Raw genomic sequence first — 16,194 nt, 5'->3', positions numbered from 1 at the left:
AAATTACTGATCAACTTTATTTTATGGTATAAAAAATATCATCAGATATCTCGACGGGAGTGGATCTTTTCCAGAATGACCCCGCCTTCGCCTCACAGGCTATGAGCGCTCACTGAATGGTTTAATGAGGCTGAAAACACTGTAAATCATATGCTATAGTCTTTGGAGTCAATAGATCTCAGCCTAGTTGAACACCTATAGAAGATTTTGCCCTGACATGTTTATACAGCACTTTCTACCGCTATCATTAAAACATTGACTGAAGGAATAGTTTGTCAGATGCACAGTATTTCTCTCTCTATGTGCATTGAAACTGTTTTAGTGCCCTGTGGTGGCCCAAGTGCTTAAGTACAAAAGTCCTTCCCTGACTGAAAGTGTTTCTTGAGGCCATAAGAGGTGAAAACCTCCGGGTGATGAAGGTCATTTGTCCAAAACATCCTGTTTGTCTGTTTTTGTACTACAAATTTTATGACCTTTTCAATTATTATTGAAGTACAGTACAGTTACTCACTGGTTCTTTCTCTTTTTAAATTCAAGTCTAATTGAATCATATTAGATTAAGAAGCATCTATAGTATTTCTGTCCTCTCTGAGACACACATTACTGTAGTAATAAAGTTATGACTACAGTTTACACAGTTATGCACAAAGAACAGATTGGCTTTTCATATTTGATTCTACATGGAGGCTAGGAAATAGTTTCTAGCTTGCAGTGTCTCTGCCTGGCTCCTTTAGCTCTTATAGTGCAGCCATTATGGGCTTAAAAACATGGCCACCTAAATTAGGGCTGCTCCACATTCACATGTCATAGTCAATCCATGCTATGAGCTGTGACATGGACCATGAAGCCATGATCTGGAGCACCAGCACTGTGTGTATATATATATGTGTGTGTGTGTGGGAGTGGGGGGGTGTTCATGGGTATAAATATTAATCGAAGTAGCAGGGACTACCCAACCTTAAGGCAAAGTAAATTTGAGCTTTGCCAGTGCTGCTGTTTTTGGGAAGCAAAATCCTGTTTTATTGTTTTATGTTATTTCAGTAATTGAGGATAATCACATTAATGCTGTCAGAAAGCGAACAAGGTTGTAGTAAAAGTAATGCATATAAATGTGCCATGGCTTCACAATATTTGTAACCCATTTCTGTGTCTGTGTGTGTGTGTGTGTGTGTGTGTGTGTGTGTTAATATGTGCATGTACATGCCAGACAGATAATGCACGCTTAAGAGAGACGTGACTGCAGGCACTTGCACATTGTATCCTTGCTCTCATGTACGTGTCATTATGTCCTGGGCAGTGTGAACAACCCCTTCCCAGTGTTAAAACCTCTTCCTGTCTAGAATACAGTCTGCGTCTGATAGACGCTTTAACTCTTTAACCTTTAGCTACTGATTTTTGCTTGCAATCATTTTGGAAGCTCTGTATTGCTAGAGTCTATAAGTGGAAAGTGTTTTCGCTCCCTGTAATAAAATCTCAAGTAGTCAAGTTGTTTCAGCAAACAGAATTAAAATGTTTATTATATTGTTTACTTTAAGAATGTCAGTATTAGCAGAGTCCTTTGCAAGCAAGCTAGTTAACATTAAGGTAACTACCATGGTGATGGCTGTCATGTGACAGGAGAGAGCCAGGGAACTAGCAAATCTAAACAAAATAGGCTATTTACTTAGTATATCATGTACTACATTATTTAATGTTTTATATATTAATATGGTCCACTGTTTGGATTTGGGTTGTCAGGAAGTATAGCAAATGGAATAAAACCTATTTCTTGGTAATGCATGCAGACTTTCAGACCTTATCATACATATAGATCAAGAGGAGAGAAGCTGATCCTTGATTGGTCCTTTGAGGCCTTTCTTTATCCATTGGTCTCCTCTCTTGGGCATATGATGTCTGTGTATGCTCTTATCTTACTGACAATTAACAACCGTTGCTGTGTGTCCGTGACAGAGGCACAGGAAAACGGGAAATGATTAAAAAGGAGGGAATGTCAAAGAGAGATGTCGGGAAAAGAAGGAGGGGGGTGTAAAAGATGGGGAGATTTAGTTGGCTCTGTCAGATATGACGGGAAAATTACGCTCTGAGATATCGTATATAATGTTCTGTATGATGTGACATGACAATCGACAGAACCCATGCTCAAAGATTTGCCTTATCGTTCCTTGACATATCTAGAACATATTGATAAACCACTTCTGGGAAATATTATTCAAAAAAAACCAAAAAGTAATATTCATCTTTTTCTCTATGTCTGTTTTCTTTCATTTATGATATCTTGGCAGCAAATTGAAAAAAGTATGGCCAGCAAATAAACCTAGTTGTTTATACAACAAATGCAAATTAGTGTGACTCTAAAAACCTTTAGTTATATTTTCCTCAAATCCATTTTTACTATAAAATGCAAAAGAAAGTAGCTTGACTTAATATAATAATCGATAATATTGTAATTTAAAATCAATAGATAAAGTAAGTGTAAATAAAGTTAAAATAATTTTAAATCCTATATAAATAAATTCAATCAAGGAACAGTAAAAAAAAAAATGTGATAAGAGACCCTTTTGTCTTTTTATTCAGTTCATCGTTTTGAAGTAAATTATTTATTAAATCTTAAGTGAAACTAATAAGAAAAGGTCTGGTTATGTCCTAGAGGTTTAAGAGGTTTAATGAGTCATGAAACTGTATCATAATGAATTAGCTTATTAGCTGCATCTTAATGATAACTTGTTAGCACTAGTGAACTGTCCCATAATGTTTATTATTATCATTATTATTATTATTATTATTATTGTTATTATTATTATTATCGTTATTATTATTATTATTATTATAAAAAAAGGTCACTGAAAGTAATTAAACAAATAGTGAAAGGTTTGTTTTTTGGTTGCTGAGGCTAACATTTAACTATTTTTTACATTTTGGATTTGTCCTTCAAAAAGGTCAAGGTGCAGATATGTCTCATCTCTGCTCCTAGACCGCTGGGCCTCTTGTCTTGCTTGAAGCCAGAGAGGGACAGGAAATTGGGGGACGCTTTGGTAGTGGTCTGGCCTCCGACCCCTGAACTGTAATGCTGCACGCTTTGAAGTCAGAAGGAGAATCACATGCAATTACTTGTGATATAAAGCACGTTCTCCAAGAGTGCTCAACCCATGCTGAGCACATCCTCCCACTCTCTCTCTCTCTCTCTCTCTCTCTCTCTCTCTCTCTTTCTCTCCCTCTCTCTCTCTCTCTCTCTCTCTCTCTCACACACACACACACAAACTCTGTAAACTCTATACACCATATAATAACCTTGGCCCTCCTCTTTAAAGTCTTCCTAGAAGTTTTTCCCCTTTATATAAACACACTTAGGAGGAGTGCTGGGTGGAATAATTTTAGGTTAGCGGAACATTTCGAGAACATAACCTCTTGGTTCTCAATCTGTCGAGTTTTCTGGCCATTCTGAGTAATGTAAGGTTCTGATAATGTTCTTTTTACTGTTCGGAACAAAAAGGAGTTCTTCAAGGGTTGCTTGGTTAATTACCAGTATAGCTTCCCACACATTTCTGACATGGCAGCTCTCTGGCTTTACATAGAACCTGTAAGTGTTTCCCCTGAGAAACAAATTTTGTCAAGGATTCTGAGAAGAATCGTGTGAGATCAGGCCAATGTCATATAAACTGCTTTAAACAACAGTAGGTTTTAATTTGAAGAAGGAAAGATCGACTTTTCCCCCACTATACCTGTTCTCTAAGTCTTCCTGCATGCCTGTAGGGGATGATTAGCACAGTTTCAAACTCTATTGTTAGCATAGGTGCCCTTTTGTCTGACTGCTGCAGTGACATGTAACCGCCTGTGAATCCACAACTTGAATCTTTATACTTCTGGGAAATATCTACATAGACAATATGCTAATGATGAGAGTTTATACCATCTATCTGTGCATTCCATAATCATTCAGCTAAAGCTCAATCGTGATGAGAGATGTTTAGCATTAAACATATAAGCTAACTCTTGCTAAGAAAGCTAGACTGATCTCTACATGTTTGAAGCTGGGTTAAATTGAACAATTTTTTTTACATTTTAGGATAACATATTTTACATGACTGACAAATGATGGCATGGAGAGAAATTTAAACATATCTTTTGCACAGTAAGCACTTACATGGCTTTATCCTAGTGGAATATCTTCTTGTTTCTCAGTCTTTGTGTGTGTGGGTGTGTGTGTGTGGGTGTGTGGGTGTGTGTGTGTTGTACTGTATATGGTGTGGTAAGGGAGGGAAAAATCTCTCACTTCCCCTGGATGGACAGAATGCAAAGCATTCCTCACACTACCGCAGAGCAACAATCAGAGACGAGACGAAAGCCGGGGCCTAGCCAGAGAGAGCACACACACAGACAGACACACACACACACACACAGACAGCAGGGTATGTGGTGACAAGAAAGAGTGGTCACTTAGTTCTTCATTTTCCATTTCCCCCTAAATCCTATAAACATTCTCATTTGCTTCCCTCTCCCTTCTTTTTCACTCACAATTCTTCTTGTAACAGTAAAGTGTATATAATACTGGGATCTCTGTTAGTCTGATTTATGTAGAATGAGGTTACATTAAACTTTCTTTGGTGTGTACATTGTCTGCAGATTGCATAGTTATCATTGTTTAATCATTGCTTTTTGTCTGAAAGGCATGTGTATATATATATATATATATATATATATATATATATATATATATATATATATATATATATAGATTTTAAGAACGTTTTTGACAAAAGAAGAAATCATTCTCAAGGCTGGATCAGGAAGCTGTCACACGGACTTCAACAGGAAACATGGCAAGCACATCACACACAACACTGTTGCCAAACTGGGAGCCAAAGTTGTGAGAGAAATCTGTTTACAAAGACTTGGAAATCGTGTAGAGTTATATTTTCCTCAAATTAGTGTTAATGTCTCCTATTTTGTGAGACTTTCAGGACACTCTGTACAGTTTAATGGGCTCTTCTCCATGCAGAATTTTTTTCTTTGGGTTTTGTTCTTCTCAATTCAGACCACAGGTTTTCAATATTTTTTTAAGTCTGCAGACAGAGATTGACATCGTAAAACATTGATTTTATGGCACGCAACCATTTCTGTGTTGATTTGGATGCAGAGCTTAAGAGATTCCTCTATAGCCAAGTCGTAAGCTCTTGGCAGAATATCTGACGCTATCAATCTTCACAGGATCCTCTGGACCACTAGCTGCAGAACAACCCATGAAGCCTCAGTGACGATATTGTACAGTGGTTTTGGAGGCTTTTCATTTATGTTCTGCCCATTCTTTGCCAAAAATGCTGATGGCCAAATATTTCAGGTTTGTTTTGTTTTTTTATTTGGCCACAACATCTGATTCCAGTCATAGTTTCGATGAGGAGTGGTAATGTTCAGGAGATGTTCTCAGGAACCTTTTCTTTCATGAAAAGCTTCCGCTTGTTGTCAGTGAGGGGGGTGTCTGCTAGTTGCAATACCATATTGTGAATCAGCTTAACTGTGTATTTCTGAAACTGATCTTGAGGCTCTCTATTTGCCTCGCTTCCTCATCAACCTCATTGATCCATTTACAGATGTTCAAAATTTTTTGACTAATGTGCTGACTGCATTTAGTATTAAGGTATATTTATATCTGTTAATATATTTATGCATACTAGCTTTCTGTGCTATTTTCTTTTAAAGCTTTCACCGTGGTGATACATTTTTGTATATTTTACAAATTAGATGATTTTTGCTAGTTGAAAGACAAATTGATTCTCTTATCAGTTGAATGGAATACTATCATATACTATCATATTTGCCCTTAATGCATGCCATTAGATTTGGATATTATTTATAAGGAGTCCATACATAGTATGTAAGATATCGTGGAATACTTGATCTAATGATCCGTGATTAGATGTGATAGATATGATTTTTAAGTACTATGTTCATTTGTAGTATAAGCCAGTGTGGTAGTTTTCCACATTACTGCAGCAGCTTATAAATCTGGTCTTACTTGCGCAACATTTCTACTTGTACATCAAATCATTTCAAATAATCATAAATCGCTCTATTTGTGCCGTAAGAATTGCTCCACAAACCGTATTGTCTGTACACGTAATACCACCAAACTTTTTGTGAATGTGTGCATTCATGACTAATCTGTGTAAAAAGAGTAAGATTGGGGTTGGGTTTGTATTCAGACCACAATGGCCTTGCTCAAACCTAATGAGATCAGGATGAAGTTATATGCAAAGTACCAGAAATTACTTATAATTACCACACACATACCTATTAATCTGGAGTGTTTCTGATGAAGTCTACCCTCTAATTAATATAAGCTATCATTAAGAGTTGGGGAAAAAGAATGCTCAGTTAAAAGCGAATGTTTCCAGCCAAACATGTAGTGAAGAGAAAGTAAAAACGAACTTTGTACTATAAAATCTGCTTAAATGAATGTAACTTTAATTACTTCTGGAAGATGTTTTTTTATTTTTTATTTTTAAGCATGCTGCTTTGTCTGAAAATATCATTCGTTGTGTGTTAGACTTATGCAAAAGAAATTAATCAGAAGTAAAATATTGAAGTAAATAAATACAGTAATAGTATTTTTTTGTGATTTATTTGTTTGTTTTTTTAACTATATTTACCTAGAATCCAGACAATTTAATGCTAGCTGCTGGAATGAGTGCAAGTCTAACATGGGATTAGCAAAGAAAACAGGCTAACTTAGTTAAATATAGACAGTTAATTTTAGCAAAGTAGCGGAATGACAACATGCTTAACATGCTTTTTCAGATTCGATTAGCTAGTGTATGTAGCATTGTATTACATTGTGTAGCATGAGAAAGTCACTGCGGGGGAATCGGTACAATTCTTGATATTTGTTTTCTACTTTGTTGAACTTGATATGATGCTAAACTGAAGTGAGTGAATGCTAAACTGAGCCCATTTGATTGCTGTGTAGCATCCTGTCAGTGTCCGAATGAGAGACGAAGAGTTTTCAAAACTCAAATGCGTGAATAAAATGCAAGTTATGAATGTCATTAAGTACAAAAGTACAAGTATTCAGTTCTACAGTAAGGCAAGGAGTATGAACAGGCAATAAAGTAGGGATATACCTACAAGTATTTTCAATTCATGGCTATACTAAGTATAGGATATGTAATAATTTTTTTCATACGAAAAGGTCGTGCTAACAATACTAAATGATTGTGCGGAGTTATAAAAACAGCTTAGGGATTGTTTTCTGATCATTCAAGCAAGAGAGGAAGGAAGTGGTGGAACTGAACACTTGGATTTTTTTGTGTGTGTGTAAGTAAAAGAAAATGTATAATAGAGAGGCAGAGTGAACAAGAGACGGGGGTTGAGTAGGAGTAGAGTAGGTGTAATTATCCTACTCTGACAATATTAAGCATGCTGTGTTTTCGTGTAACAGTGCCAGCCTTATCACAGGCAGTGCACAAACACACGCACTTAAAAACATCAATTCCTCTTTAAACAATTTCACATCACAATTACAACGTTCTCAAAGCAAAACACACTCCCCAAGAGACGCTGTGTTTTCCTTTATGTCTCCTTTCCACCTACTCTCTGTCTTATCTTTAAGGAAAAGTTCCTCTGACCCCTGGCGGGACCAAGACTCAAAACATTGCTTGCTTGAGGCTGTGTTTCCTTGTGGTAGTGCTTTGCTGGATTGAGGAAGAAACAGTTGAGTTCAGCTAGTCCATTGTTGCTGTTTGGTTCATAACACAGCGCAAACATGTTATTGTATTATTCAAAATAACACGGATCTTAACCCCAAATATGCCATACTAATATTAAAAAGGCAGCAATTTAGTATTATTTATTTACCCGTCGTCTCATTATTCACGTCCTAAACTTAAGCATAAACTATAAAATCTTCGGTTCCTACAGGGAATAGAAAAGGTTTGTAGTTATGAGAATGGGGAATGTTTGTAGAAGTCTGAACCCCTGACAGCCGTGATATTTTTATCGTTTATTCATGTTATATCCAGAGCCATATGAAGTGACTCTGAGGATTAAAAAAAGCTCCAAAAGTTCTACCAAATAGGGTCTTTTTCCCCCACAAAAGATATTTAACACCTTACACTTATAGCTTATTATTTATTCATCCATTCTCCATTCAGTTATTAAACAATAATTAATATGCAGAGGTACACAGTATTGGAGTAATTTGTATATAATATGTTACTCTACCTATAGATACTATATTTCAGTATTATATCAATTTAATACTTAGAATAGTTATAATAGAATACTGAATACTTGTACTCAGTACTCAGTATGTGTACATTTTGAAGGTGCCTTCTCTCATTCAGCCATTGACTGTACCCTATTCATCTATAGTATATTATATTATAACGTCCAATCATTTTAGTTTTGCATCCAATCATTTTGAATGAACATTCATCAGTGTAACCAATCAGCCATGACTATCTCGTGCTACACAACGTAGTTAGCTATAGTTGTCCATGTGTCTTTGAAGTCAGATAAGCCACAAGACTGCAGTATGGAATCCTCAAGGGATGAGGGCCCCTGCCTTAGCTCGGTAAAATGTTTCACTATTGTGAAGTAAGCAGAGACTCCTATACAAAGAGGTGTCTCCTTTTTCCTTCCAGATGAGCTCCATCCAATTTTTCTAAAAAGCATGTTGAGGTAAAAAATCTTTCAGACTTCATGATCACGTTAACTATATTTAACTAAGCCTGTTCTTAGTGATAATGTCAGGTTCAACTAGCATCGATTCCGGTAGATGAAACAAATGAGTAATAAAAGTTACCTTTAACATGAGAACCTCACCTTAACTTCATTAAATCATTTACTTTTTTTAATACTTGGGTACATTTAAAAGTAGGAGCTTTCTGTCTTTCACTTGAGTAAATTGGTTTGAAATCTTCACCACATGACTTGGGTCACAATCTATAAGATGAAGTCTATGTTTTTCATGATCTGGTTCTCATTAAGGATATTTTGGAAGCTATTGGGAAATGTTTCAAATTATTGCCAGGATTTAATAGGTAGGATAGAGATAAGAAGATGCAGGAGAGCAGGATCGAGTTACTATGAAGTATATTAGGACAGATTTACTAGAGGAGATGGGAGTCCATTTGTGCCTTGCACATACTTTGCTGTATCTTTTACTACTTTTGCTTTCTTGCCAAGCATAATTGTAAAGGTCAGAGTTGGAAATGTATTACTTATAGCCAAAAATATATGAGTATATGCATACTATATGGCCAAAGGTATATGGACACCTGATCAACACACCTATATGGGCTTGTTGGACATCCCATTTCAAAACTATGGGTATTAATACAAAGTTTTACTTAACATACCTATACTGTTGCTGTTTCTAGACTCTTTCATTTCTCACTAATAGCAATTACAGTTGACTGGGGTAGATCTAACATGACAAACATTTCACAAATTTGCTTGTGGCAAAGGTGGCTAAGGCTATGACAATGTCGTGTTTAAAGTCGCTGAGCTCTTTCTGTATGACCCATTTTACTGCTGATGTTTATGTATTGAGATTGCATGATTGATCCTATCTGCATGATTATATGCATCTGTTAACAATGGGTGTGAAAAACATGGACCCAATCATTAAACAGAGACCCAATCATTAAGTCCACATATGTTTGGCCATATAGTGTATATGAGTTACCAATGTGTACATACTTAAAATACTTAAAACTTTAAATAAATGTGTGCTTATTAGGACTTGCTGAAATATTCTCTCAGAAGAAGGCCTATGAGTCAGGATGAAGAGCAACAGCAAAGTGGCACCTGCTCAGTTCCTTTACTGGAGCCAGAGACAAAGAGAGAAAGAAATGTGCATGAGAGAGAGTATTTGCCAGGCCCAGGGAAAAAAGCATGTTTGTGTATGGAGCTCAAGTCCTTATCTCCAGCCTGTACTGACGCCATGCTCTTCCTGTCTCAAATCTCCTCTGCTGATTTACTCTCTCTCCCCCGCCTCTCCCTTTCTCCTCCCTCCCTTTGCTTTCATTCTCTCTCTCTCTCTCTCCTTCTCCTTCTCTCTCTCTCAAAGCAGTCGACCCCTCAGGCACCCCAGCCCGTAGTGGCACTTGAGCCCCCCTTCTCCGTCTCACTCTTGGAGATTAGATATGGTCTCTGTACCTGCTGACGTAAACACTGGTGGTCAAATGCACGCAAAGGCCATGGCTGTTGACAGGACATGTCTGCCTCTGCTTTTGTAAGGTTAGTGATGTACACAATCAATTCTTCATCTCTCCCTCTGTCTTTTCTGAAAAAAGAAAAAACCCTCTGTACTCTGCAGACAGTTTTAGATACGTGCTGAGACCATGACAATGTGCTGCACACAGTTTTTTCCAATTATCTGTTGGCCAACTAGTCATTTTTGTCCCTCTCTTTTTTACTCAGCCATTATTCTTCTTTAACCAAAAAAATTCTGCATGATATTTTTACACTTACATTTACGGCATTTGGTAGACACCCTTATCCAGAGCCACGTACAGAAGTGCTTTGGAGTCTCTATCAATGAGTAGATCAATACTGGTTTGCTTAGGTCACAAACTAAGGATGCCTTCAGTCTAAAACTCTCTTTTAAACAAATAGGAAAAAATAAGTTTAAGGTAGGTAGGAAGAGATAGGTTTTCTCTCGTCATTTGAAGGCTCAGCTGTTCGGACATCTAGGGGAAGTTCATTCCACCACCTAGGTGCCAGAACAGAGAAGAGTCTAGATGCATACCCAACCATTTTTTTTTTCTGTAGTACCTTGCAATTATTGATGTAAGTCAAGTAGGCGCTTTTAACTGGAATTCACCAACTTCTCAGTTGATATAGACAGAATCCCATCGCCCTTCATAAGTGCATCATAAGCACACCAGAGCGCTGCAGACAGTGAGTATTTGCACCCGTTTGAGTGCAGAAGCTAATCTCTCTGTCTGGAACTTTGTGGCCTGTTCAGTCGGCGCCGAGCGCTTTGGAGCCTCCGCCGCAATCAGTAGCCACGCAGCCCTCTGCCACACTGCCTTTCTTGCCCTTTCCTTTGTTTTCAACTCATTTCCTTCCTCAATTTCTTAGATATTCTCTTTCCCCCTCTCAGTCTAAACACGACATGTTTAGAAAGCATCCAGAGGAATGAAAGGGGCTGAACACATAACCTTGGGTCTGGAGTTGCCCTACCCTTGTTTAATACGTAAATATATTATATGACTGTATTTCTGTCCAGCATGATAAAAGCTGGACGCAGGCCAAATAATTGTTGGTTAAGAGTGTTTCTGAGAGTCTTTCAGGACCGGGGCCTTCACTGTATATTCCTGACATTGTTTATGATTGTTCCATGTAAACAGCAGTACCCCAGACTTTGTGGTCCTTTCTAGTTTATTGTGAACTAAAATGTGCTTCAAGATTTGCTGGGAACTTTAAAGGTTTATGATCTTTCAAGGAAAGCTTTCTAAACAAAAAGAAGCATGACGACTTTAATTCTATCCAACATGATTTTAGGAAATGCTATCTATTTATTTATTTATTTATTTATTTATTTATTTATAATTACAGTATAAAATCAGTACTGATCTTGATCTACACTGTCACACTGATTTGAATACACAGAAGTGATGATAGATTTAGTTTACGGCTATGCATTTTTATTAGGACAGAAGATAAATTGAAACAAGAAGCTCTTATTTTTTTACACAATAACATATGAAAACTTTTGTCCCAGCCAGCTCAGAAGAAAACCCCTCAAACAACCTAAGAGAGGGATAGGATTACACATGCAGACTGTTTGGTTAATCTTGTACAGTGAAAGCTCCATATAAACTGTAATAGCTGTTATGCTGTTTTTTGTGAGCATTTATGGAAGTTTAATTAGCATTTATGGAAGGAGTCTTCAGTGTCCACATGTTGGAACAATTAGAGGTAAAGCTGCAACTTTGGGTTTTCCAACATAAGAAATTCTTTGGGATGGAGGGTTTTGCAGATTATTGAGAATATTACCATATAATTTCTTTCTACATAACAGCTTTCACCCTATCATTGAGAGAGTGTGAGCCTGAATCCCAACAATGTCACCACTGTCTGTGGCTGGAAGCCAAAGAAGCAAAATTAGCCATGGTTTCTGGGTGGGAGGGATGACATACTCTGTCTCTCTCCTGTCAATCACAGAAATGCTAGCCAATCACAGGGATATGTGAGCTAATGTATGTGGAAGAGGGTGGATAGCACTTGCCTCTAAGTTTGTTGCACTTTCCTGAGATACAGCATGAGCAGCTGTTCAACAAATATGCAATTGGATTGTCTCACATGTTGCCAGAGGAAGATGCTAAGCTTCATAGTCCCCAGTTCGTAGTTGTCCGATGACATGGGTGAGCTGGATGGTGGGAGAGAATTAGCAGGTGATCAAATAAGGGGGGAAAAATGGTGACGGAGTGGCTGTATATAGCTGGTAGTAATGTAAGCGTTTTAAGGATGTTTCTTGTAATCATTGGCATATTGTTGCAGTGTAAAATTAATATTAGAAGACAGTCCAGTATTGGAAAAGAATAAACTTCTGAGTGGTAACAGCCCCATCTAGCCACCATTGATTATTTTCCTATTACATCATATCCTGTTGTGTTTTATTTCGTCCATAACACATGGCCACATTTGTATACTGTATGACACAGTGTTACATTATTGTAAAGTACAACAACATGTACATTCAGCTACTTAATCAGTGGTCCTAGTGTCTCCTGAATCTCCATGAAGTAACCAATCAGATGGTTTTGGTGTGGATTTAGCTCTCCTCAGACTTTTCTGGATTGTGCCACGTTGAAGAATATACCCCATGTTTTCCCAGCAGATACTCATTGAGGGCTCTGGCTGTCTCCCTCGTTTAACCATAAATGAGGCTCCACGTGCCGAAACACTGGTTTGAAGGCCAGAATTTTCCCCAGACAGATTCCACTGAATATGTCTGTCTGAGTCTTGCTGTTACTGTGCACTTCATTGTCAGGGAAGTTGCAAAAAATTAGCAAAAAGCTTTTTTTTTGGTCATTGTGATACATGTAGTTTTCATTTTACATGGATATTTTTATAAAGCATACTGTCAGTAATAGCTCAGCGATTACGAGTTAATGACCAGAAGGTTATGTCTTCAAACCTTTTGACTTCCAGAGATCCTGTTACCGTATACCTAACTAATGTGTATGTAGACCAGCCATTTTTATCAGGCAACATCCAAGCTGCAGTTCGTAGGTATATAATTACAGACTCTAGCCTGTAATCTGTTGCTATGCACAGATTTTATTCCATCTGTCAGTGGAAAGGGACCAGAACTGACCAGATTTTATTTGGATTGTATTGCCATGCAGGAGCGAGTGTATCAAGCACTGCACTGATATTAGGGATTCTGTACATACTACTTTATCAAACACCGGTTAATATTTGCTAAAATGACTAAAAATGTGTTGGTTTACGCAATAACATGTCTACTGAGTTCAAACAAATATTATAGACTATATTATATATATACCAAGTCCAAAACAAACATACTGTGAATGCTTGATATTAGATCATAACATCTTTCCTGTCTTGTAAATGAAAGACAATCATATTAAAAAAGAAATAAATGCATTTCTTTTTGCATAATTGCTGTCCAAAATGAAAAATAATCTAGCAAATTTTACTATACTAATATATTTTCTAACAGTCTTAGGCACAAATTTTGTAAAGCAAACATACCTTCAGAAATAACGAAATGAAGTTTCTCTCTCTCAAACACACACACACACACACTCATCTTCAGTAACCACTTTACTGAAGGGTCGTGGGAACCTGGGATCACTGGGAATGAAGCTGGAATACACCCAAGCTGGGATGCCAGTGGACTGCAAGACACCCACACACACATTCACACCTAGAAGTAATTTATCCTAGCCAATCCACCTACTGTCTGTTTGTAGGAGGTAAAGCCCACACAGACATGAAGAGAACATGTACAGAAACTCCACACAGACAGTACCATCCGTCAGCTCAGGAATAAACCAGGCAACCTGGATATGTGAGGCAGCACTGCTACCCACTGTGCCATCATGCTGCTGACAAATAGTATTAAAATGATTGTATTTAGTAGTAAACAATAATATAACCAAGAAATTCTAAACTATAATTTACTTCTGCGTTGACAATTGCATAAATACTACTATATACTGTGGAGCATTGTTCTGAGAAAACTGTCTGGTAGGCTGTTTTTAGACTTCTTGATGAACTGTAGTTCTATAGTTGCACAAGTACAAACCCAGACAACCTTGAAAATGTGCTCTGTTACTTCATGTGGTCCATTGCAAAACAAAACATAAAATTTCTCTGTAACACTGAATCTTCTGAAAACAAATCAATTCTTGGAAATCTTTTTTTTCCCCCACTGACACACTAATACAGTAGTGTAAGACAAAAAGTACGTTGAAAATGTAGGTTGGCTTCAACTTTTGCGCTGTATATAGTCTGGGAATCCAGTTCGTAATGTTCCATGTGCTTAACGTGTTTTTGCTGTGAACATTCTTTGACTACGCATTGGAGTCAGAAAGTCTGATTTCTTGTCTATTGCATTACAAACTCAATACAAGCACAGTACAAGTGTAAATGTACTTCAGAACAGCGTCTTTCAACCAGCCTCTTAAATCACCATCTCACTGTTCTGTATCCATTTCTCATTATCCATTTTCTCCAGTAGCCTGAGATCAATTCCAGCCAGCAAAGGCTACTCTATCTGCCCCCAATCCACTTCAGGCCTTCACAGACTCAGAGTGACTTCCTTCACTCGCTGCTTTTTGCAACCTTGCCATAGCCCCATTACTGCTCCTGATGACATGGCATTCCTGTGCTGGGTCTTGCTAGGCCCCTTACGACAGCACCACGGCTGCCCAGAGCCTGGGTGGACACAGGGCTATTTTGGGAGGTGGTTTGGTGCCGGACTCCCTGTCTCCTTAGCTCTAAACCTCTCTGCTGATAGATTATCTACAGGAGACTAAATGGGAGTCAGAGCAGTTATGAACCTGACGCCAGGCGAGTGCGGTTATCGTCCACTCAGGGCACTGATAAGCGACGGGAGCTGTGATGAGGATCCCACCAATCGTCATGAAGAGGAAGGCCGTAATGCAGTACTTTACTACGTTTGTAGCCGAAACACGTTTTCAGCGGCGTGATACAAAGCAAGTGGCACTGAGACAGAAAAATGATTTCACATAGTTCTGTAACACGTAAAGCATTTTGGAAACATTTATGATGATAGTTTCTTCATAACAGCTAGCATGATTCTTTCAAATGAAGATGGCGTGCACGAACTTAATACCAAATGAAGATGAGTTCAATTACTCATGCAACTCAAAGACCTGTGTTGATTAGAGGACTTCTGTAACAACTGTAATTGAAGTCTGGGGTATTTTATTCTTTTTATTATTATTATTTTGAAAGAAAAATCTTGACTGTCCACATCTGTGCACATTTACTAAGAAAAATGGTCAATCTGATTGTAAGACCGTAAACAAGCGAGTTTACTCAGAAATGAACCAGATGAGACAGGATTGCAGGAGATTCAAGTGCACACTGTGTAAAAAGTGTGAGAAAAGTTTCTGTCAGGATGATCAAAAGCTATAGCCTAAGCATAGGTCTACAGGAGTTAGGTCATGATTTACAGCCTGATGATTTCATCCATTAATAGCACATGGGCACGTCTGCCTTGCCTCCTGAAGTATTTTAAAGGTTGGGCCAAATTGCTATTAAACTCTAACCTTCTCAGTGGACGTAAGACTTTCTCAATATCAAAAGAATCAATCGATGACTTTTCTGCAGAACTTTAGTTACAGTGATCAAGTCAGTGTATTATGGGGCGTGTTTACTCTTCTCTGACCCCACATGGGAAGAATTAACCCTTTCATGGAGTTTGCTGGTACAGTTTCATTAATAGTACCATTACTATGACTACTGTTATCGCTCTTAGTTTAATAGTTTGTGCTATTCATACTGTTACAGCTGATGCAAATACTGACTGCAGCAATGAATGTAAATGTGTTTATCTTTTGCAGGGAGGAACAGGAACACCATAACAATCGTAGTGCATGCAAAATGAATAATACGTTGTCATTTTTGTGATATGATTTATTTACTGTTATGTGACTGCTTGTTTGTGTTTTTTTCTTTCTTTCTTTCATA

At 37.7% G+C, this 16,194-nt stretch overlaps 1 protein-coding gene across 3 annotated transcripts in view; it reads right to left on the bottom strand.

Annotated features, from left to right (window-relative positions):
- The window catches only part of lctla (lactase-like a), a 33,018-nt gene extending 19,177 nt beyond the window's left edge, over nucleotides 1–13,841 (bottom strand). For 2 of the 3 annotated variants that reach the window (XM_058381471.1, XM_058381473.1), the window contains exons 1-2: nucleotides 13,726–13,841; nucleotides 12,233–12,373 (exon numbers count right to left, since the gene is read on the bottom strand). The gene's annotated coding sequence lies outside the window, so the exon portion shown is untranslated. The remainder of the gene's footprint in view (nucleotides 1–12,232; nucleotides 12,374–13,725) is intronic. The other variant, XM_058381472.1, reaches the window with a different exon arrangement.
- Nucleotides 13,842–16,194: the final 2,353 nt, after the last annotated feature.

This window comes from Hemibagrus wyckioides, linkage group LG27, assembly GCF_019097595.1.
Source record: "Hemibagrus wyckioides isolate EC202008001 linkage group LG27, SWU_Hwy_1.0, whole genome shotgun sequence".
Classification (NCBI taxonomy): domain Eukaryota; kingdom Metazoa; phylum Chordata; class Actinopteri; order Siluriformes; family Bagridae; genus Hemibagrus; species Hemibagrus wyckioides.
This window is presented reverse-complemented; position numbering and strand designations above follow the sequence as displayed.